Source organism: Armigeres subalbatus, chromosome 2 (assembly GCF_024139115.2).
Source record: "Armigeres subalbatus isolate Guangzhou_Male chromosome 2, GZ_Asu_2, whole genome shotgun sequence".
Classification (NCBI taxonomy): domain Eukaryota; kingdom Metazoa; phylum Arthropoda; class Insecta; order Diptera; family Culicidae; genus Armigeres; species Armigeres subalbatus.
The window spans coordinates 53,179,068-53,197,178 of record NC_085140.1 but is presented as its reverse complement, the minus strand read 5'-3'; the positions used below and the strand labels follow the sequence as shown (position 1 = coordinate 53,197,178).

Sequence of the window (18,111 nt, the reverse complement as noted above, 5' to 3'; positions counted from 1 at the left end):
ATTCCAATCTGTGAAATGGTCAAGCAGGGCGTGAGATGCTCTCGGACGACATTTCGCATGTCATCTTGAACTGATCGTCTCTTTACATGCAGTTGTCCGCATTTCCAAGATGACGCAAGAAATGCACACTGCCCACTAACTGTCGGTGTTGAAGGTGCCTGATCACGGGTGCACCACGGTGTGTTACACATGAAGACTAATGGGTCTATTATTTACACTTCTTCTGAGATCCCATCATAATGCTTCCAGGGTGTCAGGACGGTTCAGTCTTCTTTTTCATCACAGGATCACCATCAGTGGTCAGTAGGTTGTCAGAGATGCTTCAGCGTACAACAATTTGTTCACTTCACACCGATGGTGTTGCACCCTTTATTCATTGTAGATCCCTAGACAGAATTTACTGCAGTCTGGGATGGTAAAATTACCCTGAAGGAGGAGAACGATGATTGTGATGACTTTCTTACGCGCAATTGAAAGTCGGCATTATCGAGTCTTTTATGATGTTGCGCCTCGGTTTTGCGCGCCGACTGATGGATGTTTATTTTATTGCTCTATGCTCCATTCATTTGTAATTTATAGCTGTAGTTCGGAAATAGATAGCGTTTATTTTAATGAATAGTTGCACAGGTTATAATAATTTGTAGCAAGTTAATCTAATGATATACAGTAGATTGCAGTATCGTTGCCAGGCCATCGAGTATTAAGCGGCTTAAACGGAATGATTCATTCTTTGAACAAATTAATTTGGTGAATTTCTTTATGTATAAAATGCTTTTATGTTTATATAATGTGTCCTAGCACTGTGAAATAAACTATTTCTTATTTAAATTATTTTTCATCACAAATCCTAGTGCAAGGCTAAAGTATCAATTTAAAAGCGCACTGTTCAATTAATTGATGAGATATATCCATATAAGGGCGTCAATTTCTGACATATTAGGAGGAACAAGATGTTCAAACCTTGAGCAGCATACATGTGAACCGTTTGTGAACTGTGAACTGATACTTCACAGTTCTTCAGTTATTGTGACTGGGCACACGCTAATTTTGAGATCTAAGCATTATTCTTAGGGGCCCTCCTTAGTCGTGCGGTAAGACGCGCGGCTACAAAGCAAGACCATGCTGAGGGTGGCTGGGTTCGATTCCCGGTGCCGGTCTAGGCAATTTTCGGATTGGAAATTGTCTCGACTTCCCTGGGCATAAAAGTATCATCGTGCTAGCCTCATGATATACGAATGCAAAAATGGTAACCTGGCTTAGAAACCTCGCAGTTAATAACTGTGGAAGTGCTTAATGAACACTAAGCTGCGAGGCGGCTCTGTCCCAGTGTGGGGATGTAATGCCAATAAGAAGAAGAAGAAGCATTATTCTTAAAAACAAATCTTCGTACATTTTTGAACGCGATTTTTTACGCTGGTTTGATATTTAAGCACCTTTTTAAAGAGGAAAAAAATTTTACGCAATTCAAAAAAAATTGATTTTTTTTTGTTTGCAGAACTGAATGTCTTGTTGTTAAAATTGAATGGTTTTGTTGCTAAAATCTATAATGTTACCAAAATCGAATGGGTTCTGTAAATATGTAATTAAAATAATGAAGTTTTTTTCGTTTTTAGGCATTGTTCATCTTGAGATTTTGCAGTAAATTTAAAATTAAAATTGTTTGGATTGCAGAACAAAATTCAAATATATCTGGTAATACTTGATATTTTTTAAGCAAATTTCAAACAAAATTTATGATTGGAGAACAAGATTCAGATTTCAGATACATGGATGTTTGACTTGGTGAAATATTTTAATTACTGCTTATATTCGTCACGCAACCGGTATACCTTTTTGTTTTTAGAGCATTGGTTAATTCACCCGCAACAAGTTGCATTTGACGGAGAAAGTAGGTAGCTTAAACAATTTTTTGACTGTTATGTATATAAATGAATACAATAAATGTAAATACATATAAAAATAAATCCCAGCCAGCTAAATTGCTATTTGAACCTTTTTAAAATGTTATGAAAACTCATATGTGAATACGTACGTTATGTGGAAGATATTGATTTGAAAAATGTATTGGAGGTAACCACTTTCCCTTCGATGGGACTCGAACCCATGACCCTACAGTACGCTAGACTGGTGCTTTAACCAACTAAGCTACGAAGGACCTCCGTCGGCCTTCGCAACCTAGCGGCTACTGAACGAGCTCGATTTTCCCAAATTGGACGCATAGTCAAATCACTCGCAATCCATTTATCAAGCCAATACTTCCACATGTGTATTGTACAACGTCCACATTAGAGGAGCGTGAGTAAGCGAAGGGAAAGTGGTTACCTCCAATACATTTTTCAAATCAATATCTTCCACATAACGTACGTATTCACATATGAGTTTTCATAACATTGTAAATTAACGTCCAAGTCGGGTGGTTTAATCCCCGGAAATAGGCAATTACCTTTGATTGAACTGAACTTGAGTTGCGTGCTCTTGCCTACGCAATGCGGTCGGGTCTGAGCTTGACGACCGACTGGCAAATAGCTTACACAACCTCACTTGATCAGTACCGTTGCTGATGAAGAATGTGTATAGCCGCCAGACATTCTAAATACTCACGCTCCTCTAATGTGGACGTTGTACAATACACATGTGGAAGTATTGGCTTGATAAATGGATTGCGAGTGATTTGACTATGCGTCCAATTTGGGAATATCGAGCTCGTTCAGTAGCCGCTAGGTTGCGAAGGCCGACGGAGGTCCTTCGTAGCTTAGTTGGTTAAAGCACCAGTCTAGCGTACTGTAGGGTCATGGGTTCGAGTCCCATCGAAGGGAAAGTGGTTACCTCCAATACATTTTTCAAATCAATATCTTCCACATAACGTACGTATTCACATATGAGTTTTCATAACATTGTAAATTAACGTCCAAGTCGGGTGGTTTAATCCCCGGAAATAGGCAATTACCTTTGATTGAACTGAACTTGAGTTGCGTGCTCTTGCCTACGCAATGCGGTCGGGTCTGAGCTTGACGACCGACTGGCAAATAGCTTACACAACCTCACTTGATCAGTACCGTTGCTGATGAAGAATGTGTATAGCCGCCAGACATTCTAAATACTCACGCTCCTCTAATGTGGACGTTGTACAATACACATGTGGAAGTATTGGCTTGATAAATGGATTGCGAGTGATTTGACTATGCGTCCAATTTGGGAAAATCGAGCTCGTTCAGTAGCCGCTAGGTTGCGAAGGCCGACGGAGGTCCTTCGTAGCTTAGTTGGTTAAAGCACCAGTCTAGCGTACTGTAGGGTCACGGGTTCGAGTCCCATCGAAGGGAAAGTGGTTCCCTCCAATACATTTTTCAAATCAATATCTTCCACATAACGTACGTATTCACATATGAGTTTTCATAACATTGTAAATTAACGTCCAAGTCGGGTGGTTTAATCCCCGGAAATAGGCAATTACCTTTGATTGAACTTTTTAAAATATTTTTTTTAATATCTTCCTTATTACCAGAGAAAGACATAATCACTGCTAGTTTGATTAATATGCATGAGCGTAGCCAGGATTTCGAGTAGGGAGGGAGCAATTTTTTTAGGTCTTCTAAATGTTTTGTTTTAGAAAAACACATGAATATTGGTGCTCGGCACTATTTCCTTCTAAGTTGAAACCAAATCCACTACCAACAGTAAAGGCTGGATCACAATAGCGCGTCGCGTCGCGCTGTGCATTGAAGTCAGCGTTTTGTACTAAAACGCAACGCCAACGAACGTGACGTATTCACGCCCACAATGCAACGTTCGCGTTGTGCGTTTATTTAACAACAATAATGATTAAAACAATAAAATGCATGATTTATTAAACCAATATTTTTAAATAAGGTAAATAATTTACGAACTTAGTATTCAGAAAGAATATAAAATCGGCTATAACAATTATTATAAAAATCCTGCATTCTTCCATAAGTTTTAGAAAACTAGAACCATACATCTGAATTTCAACAAATCCTCTCTGAAATAATATTATAAAATAGGCAGAAAAAACAATATGCAAGCTTTCTCCAGGAATTCCTTCGACAATTGCTCCAGGCATTCTATCGGGAATTCAACAGGGATTCTTTAGGAATGCCTCCAGCAACTTCTTCGGCAATGTCTTCAGGAATTTCACCATAAATTTCGCCGGGAATTGATCCGAAAATTCCACTATTATTTACTTCAAGAGATCCTCCACGAATTCTTAAGGTAATTCTTTCGTGCTGTTTCTCATAAAAAATCCATAAAATTTCCGTGAAAGTTTCGAATACTTTCTTGTGAAAATTTTAAAGAATTTCTCCAGGAATTCCACCAATTCCATCCAATTTATACAGCAATTATACCGAAAATGAAATGATCAATGGAATTTTCGGAGGAGATTCCTAGATTATTTACCGAAGAGATCCTGAAAGAATTCCGGTGGAAACTTCAAGATTTCCACTGGGAGATACTCCAGGAGTTTCTCCGGAAATTCTTCCAGGAGTTCCACCGGAAGCTCCTCCAAAAGAATTCCTGCAGGATTTCCTCCAAGAATTATTCCAACAGTTCTATCGGCAGTTCCTACGGGGGTTTCCCTGAATTTCCCCAGAATTTCCTCCTTATAAGGCTTTCTTTCTGGAATTCATTTAGGCTTCTTCAGGAATTTATATAGAAATTCCTCCAAAAGTACATCCGAGAATTTTTCTGGGAGCTACTCAGATGATGACGATGATGATGTTAATCCAGCTACATACCCCTACAAAGGTTTCAGATAGACGAAATTTATATATATATAAGATGAATTCTCCAAGATTTGTTTTCGAGAATTCTTCTGGTAGGAACTCGCCGAGAAACTTTTAAAGTAATTTCCGGGGGAATTCCAGGAGAAATTTCCAGAGGAATTCTCGGAGGAACTGCCGGTGGAACTTCTGGAGGAATTCTCGGAGGAACTCTCGTAAGAACTCCCGGATGAACTTCCAAATGAACTTCTGTAAGAATTCCCGGAGGAACTCCCAGAAAAATTCTCGAAGGAACTTTTGAAGGAATTTGTAGATGAATTTCTAAAGAAAGCCTGAATAAATTCCTGAAGGAACTACTGGTGGAACTCCCGGAGGAATTTTCAGAGGAACAGCCTTTGGAATACCCGGAGTTGAATTTCTTGAGGAACTTTCGAAATCCCATTTCCCGTGAAATTCCTGCTAAATATCCTACAGGAATTCCCTGTAAAGTGGAGGGATTCCCAGAGGAGCTCCTGGAAAAACATCTGGAGGAGCTTCGGGAGGAACTCCCACAAGCACTTCCGGAGGAATTCCCACAAGGAAGTCCTGAAATAATTATTGGAGAAGTTTCTGAAGAAATTTCCGGAGAAATATCTGAAGGAATTCCAGGAAAAATACCAGGAGGAAATAATGAAAAAAAAATCGCAGATGAATTGCTGAAGAAATTACCGGATGAATTCCTGAGGGTTTGTTCTGAAGAAATTCCTGAAAGAACCGAATGACATTATGGAGTAAATTCCGGAAAGAATTCCAGGACGTTTCCGCGGAAAAATTCCCGGAGAAATTCCTGAAGGCAAGGATGTTATCGATCATTTAGTAATTTGCGTTGGATCATTTAGTAGTTTGTCATTAACTCATTCCAGAAGCTGAATTTCAAAATGTGTTGTATGGTGGACTTCTAGTACGAAGGTTTTTCTACAACTCTGCCTAATGGTTCGTTGTTTGAATTCAACTAATAACGAAGTTACAGCGCTAGTTGCAGTAACTTAAACTAAATGATTGGATTTTTATTATAATTTAGTCTAAGTTACTGAAACTATAGCTATAACTCTGTTACTAGTGAAATTCAAACAACGAACTATTTGGCAGAGTTGTAGAAAATCCTTCGCTCTAAAAGTCCACCATACATCATATTTTGATATTCAGCTTTTGGAACGAATTATTGATAAACTACTAAATGATCGAATGCAAATCACTAAATGATCGATAACATCCTTGCCTGAAGGAATTCCTGGAGAAGTACCTGAAGGAATTCCCTGGAAGAATTTGCGAGGAAATACTTGGACGAATTCCTGGAGAAATTCCTAAAGAAATTTCTAGAGGAATTCTTGAAGGATATTCTGAAGTAATTGCGGAAAGAATTGCAAAATGAGATCCTAGAGGATTTCGCTATATAATTTATGTAGGTATTCCCGGAGGAGTTAAAGGAAGAGTTCTTGGAGAAATTCCCGGAAAAGCTCCTAAGGACTGTATCGAAAATAAGCTATCCACATTATTTTATTTGAATAAAATCGGATGAATTTTAAAAATTAATTAAAATTTGTCTAGCAACAAATGTTAATTCTGTTTGTTAGGTTTTATGAAAAAATATAATACTGAATAAATTTTCCACACTTCCAACATACATTCAAGCATTTTTTGTCCTGGTCACAAATCAGCATAAAATTGCCTCGTTTTATTACATGATTACTTCTGGTTCAAATTCCAGTAACTTTATATTGATTTTCTTCCTTTTGTCTAACATGTCGATTAGCGAATGTGTAATATTCCGCAAGCTTGTTGACCATGATTTTTTACCTTTGAGGTGGCTAGCGAAACGCTTGGTCAAATTATCCATCTCGATGCCCTTCTTACGGAGCCATGTGTCCAAAACTCGAATTTCAATATCACTTTTAATTTGCGATACATCGGAAACAACACTTTTTCAACAAACAAAAACAATCTGATTTGAAACTTAACATATGAATAGGTACATCGAATGCAGGGTAAATCAAACCAATACTTTCATGAGCTTCTGAGTAGTAACATTTTGAAAGTGGATAACTTATTTTCGATACAGTCCTTATATGAATTTCCGAAGGATGTTCTTATAGATTTACAAATGACATTATGGATCGAAATCGGAGAATTTCCGTCACAAATTTCTGAAGAAACTTTTGGAGGAATTATGGAAGGAAATTTCAGGAAGAATAGCAGAAGGAATGTCTAGAAGTTAAACTTGGAGAGAAAAAAAGAAATCTCCTAAACAAATTTAGTGGGGGGTTTCTAAATATTTTTTTAGAGGAATTACAATTACATGAGAAGGATTTTCGAACGACTTTCAGAGGAATTTGTGGATAACTTTCCAGAAGAATTTCCCGGGGGAGCTTCTAGACGGATTTCTGGTAGAAACATATTATTTTGTAGGAGGTAGAGAAAAGGAAAATATCACATCAAGTATATGAAATCCTCAAGGAGAAAACGAGGAAACGACAATGTAGATAAAATAAAAAAGGCGATTTATAAATTTCTCAGTTTTTTACACCTAGAAAGTCTTAAAAAAACACTAAATAAGATTTAAAATTAGGTTAGATTATAAATTATGTACGGATCTTCAGATCTGATGACCAGATAAATACCACGTTTTGATTCACTTCAAATTTGTTTTAATTTTTTAATGAGCCATTGTTAATAAATATTGAAAATATTAGCAATGAAAATGTAGGTAGGTGATATCTCGATATTCATTTTTACTTGGTTGTTTGCTTGATTTTTGCAAGCGTCAACGCGCTAAATTTAAATATTTTCAAAACCGACGTGCTCGACGTTGTTAAACGGTTGATTTAGAACATTTAGTACAACAATAAAGAATGAGCATCACGAAAATAATATTCCGAAGTGTGGTTATGATTTTAAATACTATACGTTCTAGAAATGGTGAAAAACATAAAGACCCTCAAAAGAATCAGGTTACAATTAAAAAAATCCATAATACTGAATATAATATTAATGATATTATTTAGTTTCACAATTGAATAAAGGAATTTCGAACAGAATACAAACATTTCAGTTAGTTAGTTAGTTCAGTTTAAGGGAATTCATTTTAGTACCCGTTCAATCTTTCAAGCATTTAGGGGGGTGTCGATGCAGAGGAAGAAACTTTTGTATGCGGGCGTCTCACCACGCGGAATCGTGATCATCCGATGTCCATCTTTTTATATCATTCTTTATATGGGCGTCCCACTAGCGCAGAACTCTTGGATGCATAACTCTTTTTTCAGGTGACTAACTATTGCACAAGAAGAAACTTTAGTATGCGGGCCTCCCTCCATTCCGAACTATGATCAACAATTACACAATTTTTCTTGCGGGTGTCCCAGCAACACAGAAGAAAACTTTTGCATGCGAGCGTCCCACTATGCAGAATTATTACCCGTCCGGTCCAAAATTACACCGTTCTTCCTGTGGGCAGAAGATGAAACTCTTTTGTGCAGGCGTCTCACCATGCAGAATTGTGATCATTCATATGAGGCCCTCCTTAGTCTAGCGGTAAGACGCGCGGCTACAACGCAAGACCATGCTGAGGGTGGATGGGTTCGATTCTCGGTGTCGGTCTAGTCAATTTTCGGAATGGAAATTGTTTTGATTTCCCTGGCATTAAAGTATCATCGTGTTAGCCTCATGATATACGAAAGCAAATATGGTACCTTGCCTTAGAAACCTTGCAGGTAATAACTGTGGAAGTGCTTAATGAACACTATCTGCGAGGCAGCAATGTCCCAGTGGGGGATGTAATACCAATAAGAAGAAGAAGAAGATGATGATCAACAATTACATAATTTTTCTTGCGGGCGACCTACTAAAGCAGAGGAAGAATATTTATTATGCGGGCGTCCCACCACTCAGAATTGTGATCCATCCGATCCACAATGAAACATTTCTTCTTGAGAGCGTCCTTCTAACGCAGAAGAAAAAAACTCTTGTATGTATGCAGAATTGTGATCTTTTTTAGTAAACGGTAATCTGCAATCAGACACCTAAGGAGGCTCTCAGGTACTGTGGGATGGGTGCCATTGAATCTTTTTGCCTTTCTCGTATACTAAGTATACGTAAAGGCTATATGTTCGCTCCAAAAACAAACTTTTTATAGAAGGCTTGGAGACCCATAGTGCTCGACAAATTGAGGTGATGTCTGTGTTTGTGTATGTGTGTGTGTGCACCAAAAGAGCAAAAAGTCTAGCACACTTTTTTTGTACTTACCCTTGATCGATTTCTTCGCATTCGACGCAGTATTCTGCCCCACTGTTTCCTATTGAAAATTGGCCGGATCGGACAATGGGCTTGGAAGTTATGGCCAAAATACTTTTTCTCATAAAAAGGGCGTAAAAAAGTCTCGCTCACTTTTTTTGTACTTACCCTTGACCGATTTCTTTGCAACAGGATGTATTCGACGCAGTATTCTGCATCATTGTTTCCTATTGAAAATTGGCCGGATCAATGGGTTTGAAAGTTATGACCAAAGTACTTTTTCTCATTAAAAAGCGCGTAAAAAAGTATAGCTCACTTATTTAGCACTAACCCTCAACCAATTTCCTCGCAACAGATTGCATTTGTTGCAGAAAACTGTCCCATTATTTCTTATTGAAAATCGGCCAGATTGGATAACGGCATAGGTATATATGCCCAAAATACTTTTTTTTATAGAGAAGCGCGTAAAAAAGTCTGGCTCACTTTTCTTGCACTTATCCTCAACCGATTCACTCGCATTCGACGCAGTATCCTACCTCATTGTTTCCTATGGAAAATTAGAAAGATCTGACTATGGGCTCGGAAGTTATGGCCAAAATTCTTTTTCTCATAAAATAACGCGAGAAAAAGTCTAGCTAACTTTTAATGTACTTACCCTAAACCGATTTGCACGCAACAGGTTGCATTCGATGCAGAATCTTGTCTCATTATTTCCTATTGAAAATTGGCCGGATCGGACGATGGGCTCAGAAGTAATGTCCAAAATATCACCCAAAACACTATTTTTTTACCGCACGAGAAAGGCGTCATCACCGCTAGGTGGATTAATCTGGGTTTTTTTATCCGATCACTAAAATTAAAACCTTTCCACTAGTCCGTATCACCTCGGTCCGCAATTACGTAATACAACAGAAAATTGTGGACCGTCTCACCAAGCAGAATTGTGATCCAACTGATCCACAATTACACCATTCTTCTTGAGGGTGTCCTAGCTGGGTACCTCACAAGAAATGTTGGGATACATTATCCTGACAGGATTTTAAATTCAGCAAAACATGTGCGAAAATCACCCAGCATGTTTTATCACTTGAACTCGCGACACAGCTCTGGGATTAACTAACTGTAAGTTAATATAAGATTGGTAAAAATGATTAGAAGATATAAAAAACGTGTGACTTTTGTAGAAGTGCAGTGTAAAATGCAGTCAAGAAATACCAGTCCCTGTGTGGGGTGGTAGGTATGTACTTCATAAAAGTCTGACATGACGGCACAGCATAACAGGAGGTAGACGTAAGTTCAACAAACCAAAATCAAACTTGGATTCCAAGATACGATCACATGTTTTTCTCAATTTCCAACCTGGTTGGTTTTTGGCATAGATTTCGTTCAATAAACACATATCGCACAACAAATGTAGTACCCTACAACCTGATGTGTAGACACACCTGTTCTCGAGGGGTGGCAAGTTTACACAGCTCTCCGCTTCTGCCAGCGTTCCCCTTAAAACGAGACTTGTTTCCCGCCATTAGCCGGATGGGGAAACTTTCAACTTTGAGATGCACTTCTCGATTTCGGTTGTGCTACATGCATCATCGGCAGCAACAGCACTGTGAGCAGAAGTGGAAAAGTGGCGCCCGACGCAACGGCTGCGTAAAAGGTGTTGGCACTTGCAAAGAAAAATTCAAAACCGGGAGACGTCAGTAGAGCGCTGAAGAGGTCGCATCTGACCAATAAATTATCCATATGTGTCAAGTGGGTTTCCGTTTGTTTTCACCCACTGATGGTGGGCACTATTTTGGGATAGCTTGAACAAAAATAGCCGCAGACACCGGCGACTACGAAGAACAAGTAGATAAAACGAGGAATGGTAATTTTTAAGAAAAGCTCTGCCAAATCGGCAGTACAACGAAGAGGGCGAAAAGGCGGTTGATTATGACGGTGGCTTACAAACCGAGTAAAGCACACTCTCGATTGAACTAGTCAGTAGGTAAGTGAACTGGATGTAGGCAGATCTGTGGTGCGACGGGAAATCACTCAAGCGAAAACAAATAAATAAACTGTTAGAGGATAGCAGTGTGTAACCGGCCAACCAATCGAGCCGATTCGGCTTTTGTATCAGACTGGAATTGTGCCAGACTTGTGCCGATTTTTAAGATCGAGCTAGTTCGAGTGAGTTTTTGAAGACAAGAGTTCTTACGTGAACCAATCAGCTAATACGGGAAGGAACAAAAAAGGCTAGCACAATTGGGAAAAAACAATGAACGCTTCGTTGAATTTGTCTGCGAGTTGTGGAGTACATGCGGGGAATAATAGGCAATAAACTGGGCATCAGGTTCTTACTAGATATCAATTAACTTGACGGGGGGTAAAATGTTCAAGAAGAAGAAAATATTTTGCACAACCTAAAGAAGCCGTCAATTGCTCTGAAAGAGTAAATTTGTTTTCTTTCGGGCTAGATCGGGAACAACAGTTCTACAATAAGTTCCGGCAATTATCATTTTTTGATCGACTCGTTGGAATGTAATGGGTGTGATCCTCTATAGCTCAACTGTATGGCACGCAAATTTGAAACATGATCATAATTCAGGAGTTGAGTTCGAATCTTGATGTGGTACAAGAACTTCCAAGACATTGAACGTCATTCTGCTACAGCATACAGTAGAGACGAATATATTAGTACAACAACAACAAATTTCAGAAGGCTTGGTTTATCTAGCTATGGAAATTTCCAATTGAATCGATAATAGTAAAGGCAGTAATCAAGTTCTATATGTGGGGCCCTACTTAGCCGTGCGGTAAGACGCGCTGCTACAAAGCAAGACCATACTGAGGGTGGCCCGGTGCCGGTCTTGGACATTTTGGATTGAAAATTGTCTCAACTTCCCTGGGTATAAAAGTATCATCGTGTTAGCCTCATGCCCTTAGGCTAGTAAATTTTACTTAAAACAGAGGAAGTAGACGAAAAGTCCTCTCTCTACGACGTTCGCCTCAATTCCAGATATGGGGGCTTGGAAGTAGGATGGTATATGCAAAGAAAGCATCGTTTTTGAAAACAGACTTTCGACTAACTGACCTAGGACGTTGTAGCAGAGTTTGTAGATGGAGCATTATATATATTGCTGGCGTAAAATGCCAGGAAGATCATTTGTTTGTATGTATTCTACATTCCATGTATTCTGTATTGGTTTTGTTCATTTTTTTGAAATACGAAATTAATGGAAACCAAAATTAAACCTCACCGACGACTTTCTGTTATCTATTCATTTTGTTAAAGCCAATAGTTATTTCTAACATGATCAAACATGTTCTGGCGAAAGGAAGTTTATTAGAGCAGGTAATATACTATGTTCTAAATTTAATTCGCTCATCAGAAGAAGAAATTACTAAATTACTAAAAAAAAACTAGTCTAAAACTTGTTATTAGGAATAGTAAATTTCTAATGGCAACGAACATAAATTCGATGACTCCATTTCTCAATCGTAGATTTACATTACTATGTCTCGTAAACTAGCAGAATCAGCAATCCTAAAATCTAGACTAGAAAAATATCGTTCGCACGATCAAATGCATCCGATGCAAACGAAATCACGCAACGGGTTGGCTCTGTGCTCATTCCCGCACTTCCCGAACCGTTTTGCTAAGCCGCTCGCTGCTGTGAAATATGTGTATCATACACAAAACACGCGTTTAAATACGATTTTAAAACTACCGTTCTTTAACCTGTTCAAGCATAACTAAAACATTTTTACGATTCCCCTGCTGGACTGCATTATCATAAGCGCTGCAATGCGCTCTGCTCCAATAATAAAAAGAGCATGCGCCACTCTGTACCACCCAACAAAAGACTGGCACCGTCACGCTACCTCCCGTGCTGGAGCGGAGCATATTTCGTCCAGGAAAGTGTTGATGATGGTGATGTGACCACGACGTGACAGTAGTGAAGCGGCACCGCTTACATACATAGTAGAATTAGAGTACAAACCAGGGTTCCATTTCTATGTCGGTCCCGTATATCTGCAACGTGCAATTTAGCCAGCGTAGGGGAAAGTAACACGTTGGATCTCGATTTGCTTCATCGCAAAACATACAGTTTGGGTGTATTTCGGTTTATATGAAGAAGAATTGCAGAAATCTAGTATTGATATGCACAGTTGTTCTAGCTTTTTTTTTCAACATTTTCTGCCTCTAATGGGCTCGAAAGTTTTGATTTTGGCCACACTATCTTTTATATTTTAGGGGCCCTCCTTAGCGGTGCGGTAAGATGCGCGGCTATAAAGCAAGACCATGCTGAGGGTGGCTGGGCTCGATTCCCGGTGCCGGTCTAGACAATTTTCGGATTGGAAATTGTCTCGACTTCCCTGGGCATAAAAGTATCATCGTGTTAGCCTCATGATATACGAATGCAGAAATGGTAATTTGGCTTAGAAACCTTGCAGTTAATAACTGTGGAAGTGCTTAATGAACACTAAGCTGCGAGGCGGCAATGTCCCAGTGGGATGTAATGCCAATGAAGAAGAAGAAGAATAAGATCTTATATGTTTCACTGTGTGGCTTTCTCAGTCTAATTTAGTCAAAACTATTAGTTTTGTTTTGCCCGACGTTTCGGCCTGTATTTTTGGCCTTTTTCAAGGGTGAAACATGCATATACTGTTTCACCCTTGAAAAAGGCCAAAAATACAGGCCGAAACGTCGGGCAAAACAAAACTAATCGTTTTGACTAAATTAGACTGAGAAAGCCACACAATAAAAAAACCAAATCTTCCAGTGGTACTATCTTTTATTTGCACGAGAAAGGCACCATCACCGCTAGGTGGAATAATCAGAGTTTTTAATAGAATAGGGTAAAGTGGCCAATAGTGGACCCCCAACCAATAGTGGACCTTCCAGTCATTTTTGCGTTATTACAGCACAATGTAAACATTTCGCTATGAAATTCCATCTGGAGAACCTACCTTACAGTCCTTTGATTTGATTACATGCATTGGAAGTGCTATGGAAAGTAAAATTCAATGATTTTTTACATTTCTAAAAAAAATAAACACGAGAGTGTCCATTATAGGAATATTTTGGGGGGTCCATAATAGGGAAGAAGAACGTACCGAAACGGAACATATAAATCAAATGAAGTGTCGACTATAGGGATGCAAATTCCTATTATGGACCCCCGAGGGGTCTACTATAGGGCGAATTCAGTCAGACTTTAAAATGTTAATTTCAACGAATAACGCCGTGTATTTGAGTGTTTTATGTATGTATCGTAAAGAGGAGATGCAGAACTTGGTATTAGATGTCAAGCAAAATTAATATGTTGAAAATTTCTACTCCTTATGACAGGAAGAGAAAAATTTCGCTACGGGGGTCCACTATTGGGCATTTTACCCTAGAATAGATGTGATGCGCTGATGCCACGTCTTGAATACCAAGAATGGTTGCCATAATAGCTGACTGATCTTTAACTCGAAAATTCAACAGAAGATGGCAAGCGGGTCCGCGACGTTAGGCATAAGGATGTTAGGCATAAGTACGTTAGGCATAATGGACTTTAGACATAATGTACGTTAGCCATAATGGACGTTTGGCATTATGTCATGGACTGTTCTTTCTTCTCGATCACCGAAATTGGTATGAACTTGCCTTGCATAAGAGGTAAAATACCAAAAAAGTAATACCAAAAACTTATATGCAGAATTCTTGAGGAATAACATGCTTAGGTATATCAATACCAAACAAATCATAATTGGTTATGCATTTGGTATTGAAATTCAATTTAATAACTGAGTATGTAATGGCTTAAGTATTGTGCATATTAGTTTTTGGTATTACTCCTTTGGTATTTTACCTCCTATGCAGGGCTAGTTCATAACAGAGTATGGTATCAATAACAGAATTAGGTATTATCGAGCCAATTTCTCCTGCTCGGGAAGATTGCTTAGAGAAATTTTTGTGATAGAAAGCAGTTAATGGCAAAACGTAGCAAAATTTACCGTTCATTCTATGCATATTTTTGTATGTTCCTTAATTTTTGTATTTTCTTTACAAGACCAAGAACAAGACCAAGAGGACATTTGATTTTTATTGAAAAAAGAGGACATGTCTTCCTTTAGGGCGAGCTATTGCAAAAATTTATAACGGCGACACATATATCATATATAAATGTTATTGGCAGTGTATTTCTTCGCCTCATTCCAGACGCAGACTTCATTTAAAAAATTGAATCATGTCTACGATTGGACAATATCACTTTAAATCATGGTACTAGACAGCTATCCAGCTTTCCACGCTCGCCATAATGGCGGATGCTATAAAAAGTTTGACAGTAACTGCTTCCCGACACTGAACTGAAATTTTCATCTAAGCATGCATTGACGTTATTCGTCGTCAACGACAACTCGAAATTTGTTATTTTTTCATCAACAACGAAATATGCACAAGTATCGATTGATTAAAATATTAATATTATATTATATTAATATTTTAATCATTTAATATTCTATTCCAGATATTGTGAAGTTATTCAATATTTTCCGAAACTTTAAGCCAGCATCACTGAAGCGAAGGATACAAAAAAATGTGTGGAAAAGAGCGATATCTCCGGATTGCTTGATCCCATCTGCTTGTCACTTTAAAGTGTAACTACCGGTTGCTCAGTGGTGAGCCTTCCTTATGCTCCCTGACTACAATACACCTCAGGGTCAGAGTTAGTTCGGGACACAATAAATGACCGCACTGAAGCACAGGAAACTCGGAATCTCTGGTTTCGTTCGCTACAATCATTCGACCTTTTACGACACTCGTTTTACTTTCTTAGTCTACGCAGGCCTTACCAAAGACTAACTAATTTAATTTACTAGTAATCCTCAATAGTGCTCCAAATGGTACAAGGCGAGATGCGCAACGAGTAGGACTCTGTAAAGTACGTGGGTGGCGGTTACGGACCAAGCGGACTGGAGACATCTTTTATGTATTGCAGAGATCACTCTGGTCCTGGTTCGAATACATAATAATAGTTCTTATCACAAATCACTAATAAAAATCCTTATGATGACCAAGCATTGTGTATCATTGTGAAAAGGAAAGGTTCTTATTCAAAAATGCAGTCTGGTGAAAAAAATCATGCAAGTGGTTAAGGGAGCAAAATTGGTCTGAAGTACAAAAATTGTACAATGTGTACAATCTCCTTACGAATATTTAGCCACTCTTTCCTTTATTAATTAATAATATTTCAAATTAACTGAAAGAATTAAGGATTAAATCCTGGAAAAAAATGTTGATGCACAAAAACAAACATAGTTTCCACAAGTACACAAGTTCGTTTGGTTACTATAGGTTGCTACTTTAAACTACGCATCAAGGTAGTTAAAAAGTGGGGTTTCATCAAACTTGGGTACCGAGGGACCGAATGCAGTACTAGAAGTGGTCCCTCCGATAAGCTCGACAGTTACGTCTTAATTAGTCTTTGGGCCCTACGCTAAACCTACTCTGCATGGTAATCGCTTCTTATCCGCCGATCAGAGACCGGGTCTGCTTTCCGCTACGGAATCGTGAAGGATTGAGAATCCAAGGTTCTAATTTTTTAAACTGCCGCGTGGATTATGGAAAGCCCCTTGTGCTATTTGACCTGATTAATCAATAAACAATTAAAATAAACAGATTGTAGATTTTTTTTTAAATTGGTTCTCGAATTTGTATATATCGACTTTTGAGGTATATTTAAAGTCATTCAAAGTGTGACGGCATTTTTTTTATATTTGAGCAATTTTCGTATTGATATATTGAAATTGATTTCCAATATTCAAACACACTTCGTTAGATTTTACAGTATTCTTAATTTGGTGTACTTCATGCTGTACGAAATCCATTATTGTGCACAAGTTATCGCTTGCATGTGGTCGATGAGACCTATAAAAACCAATTATTTGCAACGAACACTTCCTTAACACCAGGAATAAAATGATAGCCAGTAGACTTCGAGTAAAATGTACAACACATATCCATTAGGGTTGATGAAATTTTCACTTTCGCTTCGAATTTCAGAGACATCGCCAATCAAAATCAAGAGTCAACCATGATGAAAATCTGATGCTCGTCTATAAGACTTGTGAAATATACGGCGAATAACAATAAGAGTATCTGAAATAGAGTAAAAATAAAATTAAACTTGAAAAAATAATGATCACAAAAAGCTTCATTCCTGAAGCATTTTTTGTTGATGGAAAACAAACAACACATTGACTGTTATTGGCAACGAAGAACATCAATGTTTGCTTGGATAAAAAATTTCAGTTCAGTGTCGGGAAGCAGTTAATGTCAATTTTTTATGGCATCCGCCATTATGGTGAGCGTGGAAAGCTGGATTTGCTTTTATACAGCTTTCCACGCTCACCATAATGGCGGATGCTATAAAAAAGTGACATTAACTGCTTCCTGACACTGAACTGAAATTTTCATCTAAGCAAACATAGATGTTCTTCGTTACTAATAGCAGCCAAAGTATTGTTTGCTTTCTATTAACAAGAAAATTCCTACAGAAATTTGAAACATTCAATTATTATTACTTTGATATCACTAATTTCTACTTTCTTTCAGATAATTTAGTTCCATTGTAACTTTGCGACGCCTACACGCCTGTCCATAGAATATTTCGGTGATAAATTGTTCAGTTGTAACAGGCAATGGTTAATGCTAGAATAAAGTGCATTTTGAATTTGATTGGTGCATTGGGGTCTGTCGATAAAAAGCAAGAAAGAGGTTTTGGATAACAGAGTTATTGAGTTATAGAAGTTATAGGCTAGGGAAAATGTCTACTTTTCAAGAAGGAATTATATCCACAATTGCCATATTCAAACACGGGGATGGGCAAACACCTACTTCTAGAGAAGGGATAACATCTACTCTTGCCTTAATTGGAGCAATCGCCTTCCTTCAAAAAATGAATCATATCCACCATTGCTTCATTTCTGCAAGAGTACAATAATACCAATTATTGTAAGTATACATTAAAGATAAAACTGTAAGTTGCTAATTAAATATAAGTTCTAGACTAAGCCTCCGCAAAACACGGGCTGCTTCGAGAAATTTGGTTCAAATCCGAACACCTATTTTCAAACA

The 18,111-nt window shown here is 38.1% G+C and overlaps 1 protein-coding gene across 5 annotated transcripts in view; it reads left to right on the top strand.

Moving 5' to 3' along the window:
* Positions 1 to 18,111, top strand: part of LOC134208665 (uncharacterized) — a 181,084-nt gene that overhangs the window by 10,991 nt on the left and 151,982 nt on the right. The gene's annotated exons all lie outside the window — the stretch shown is intronic.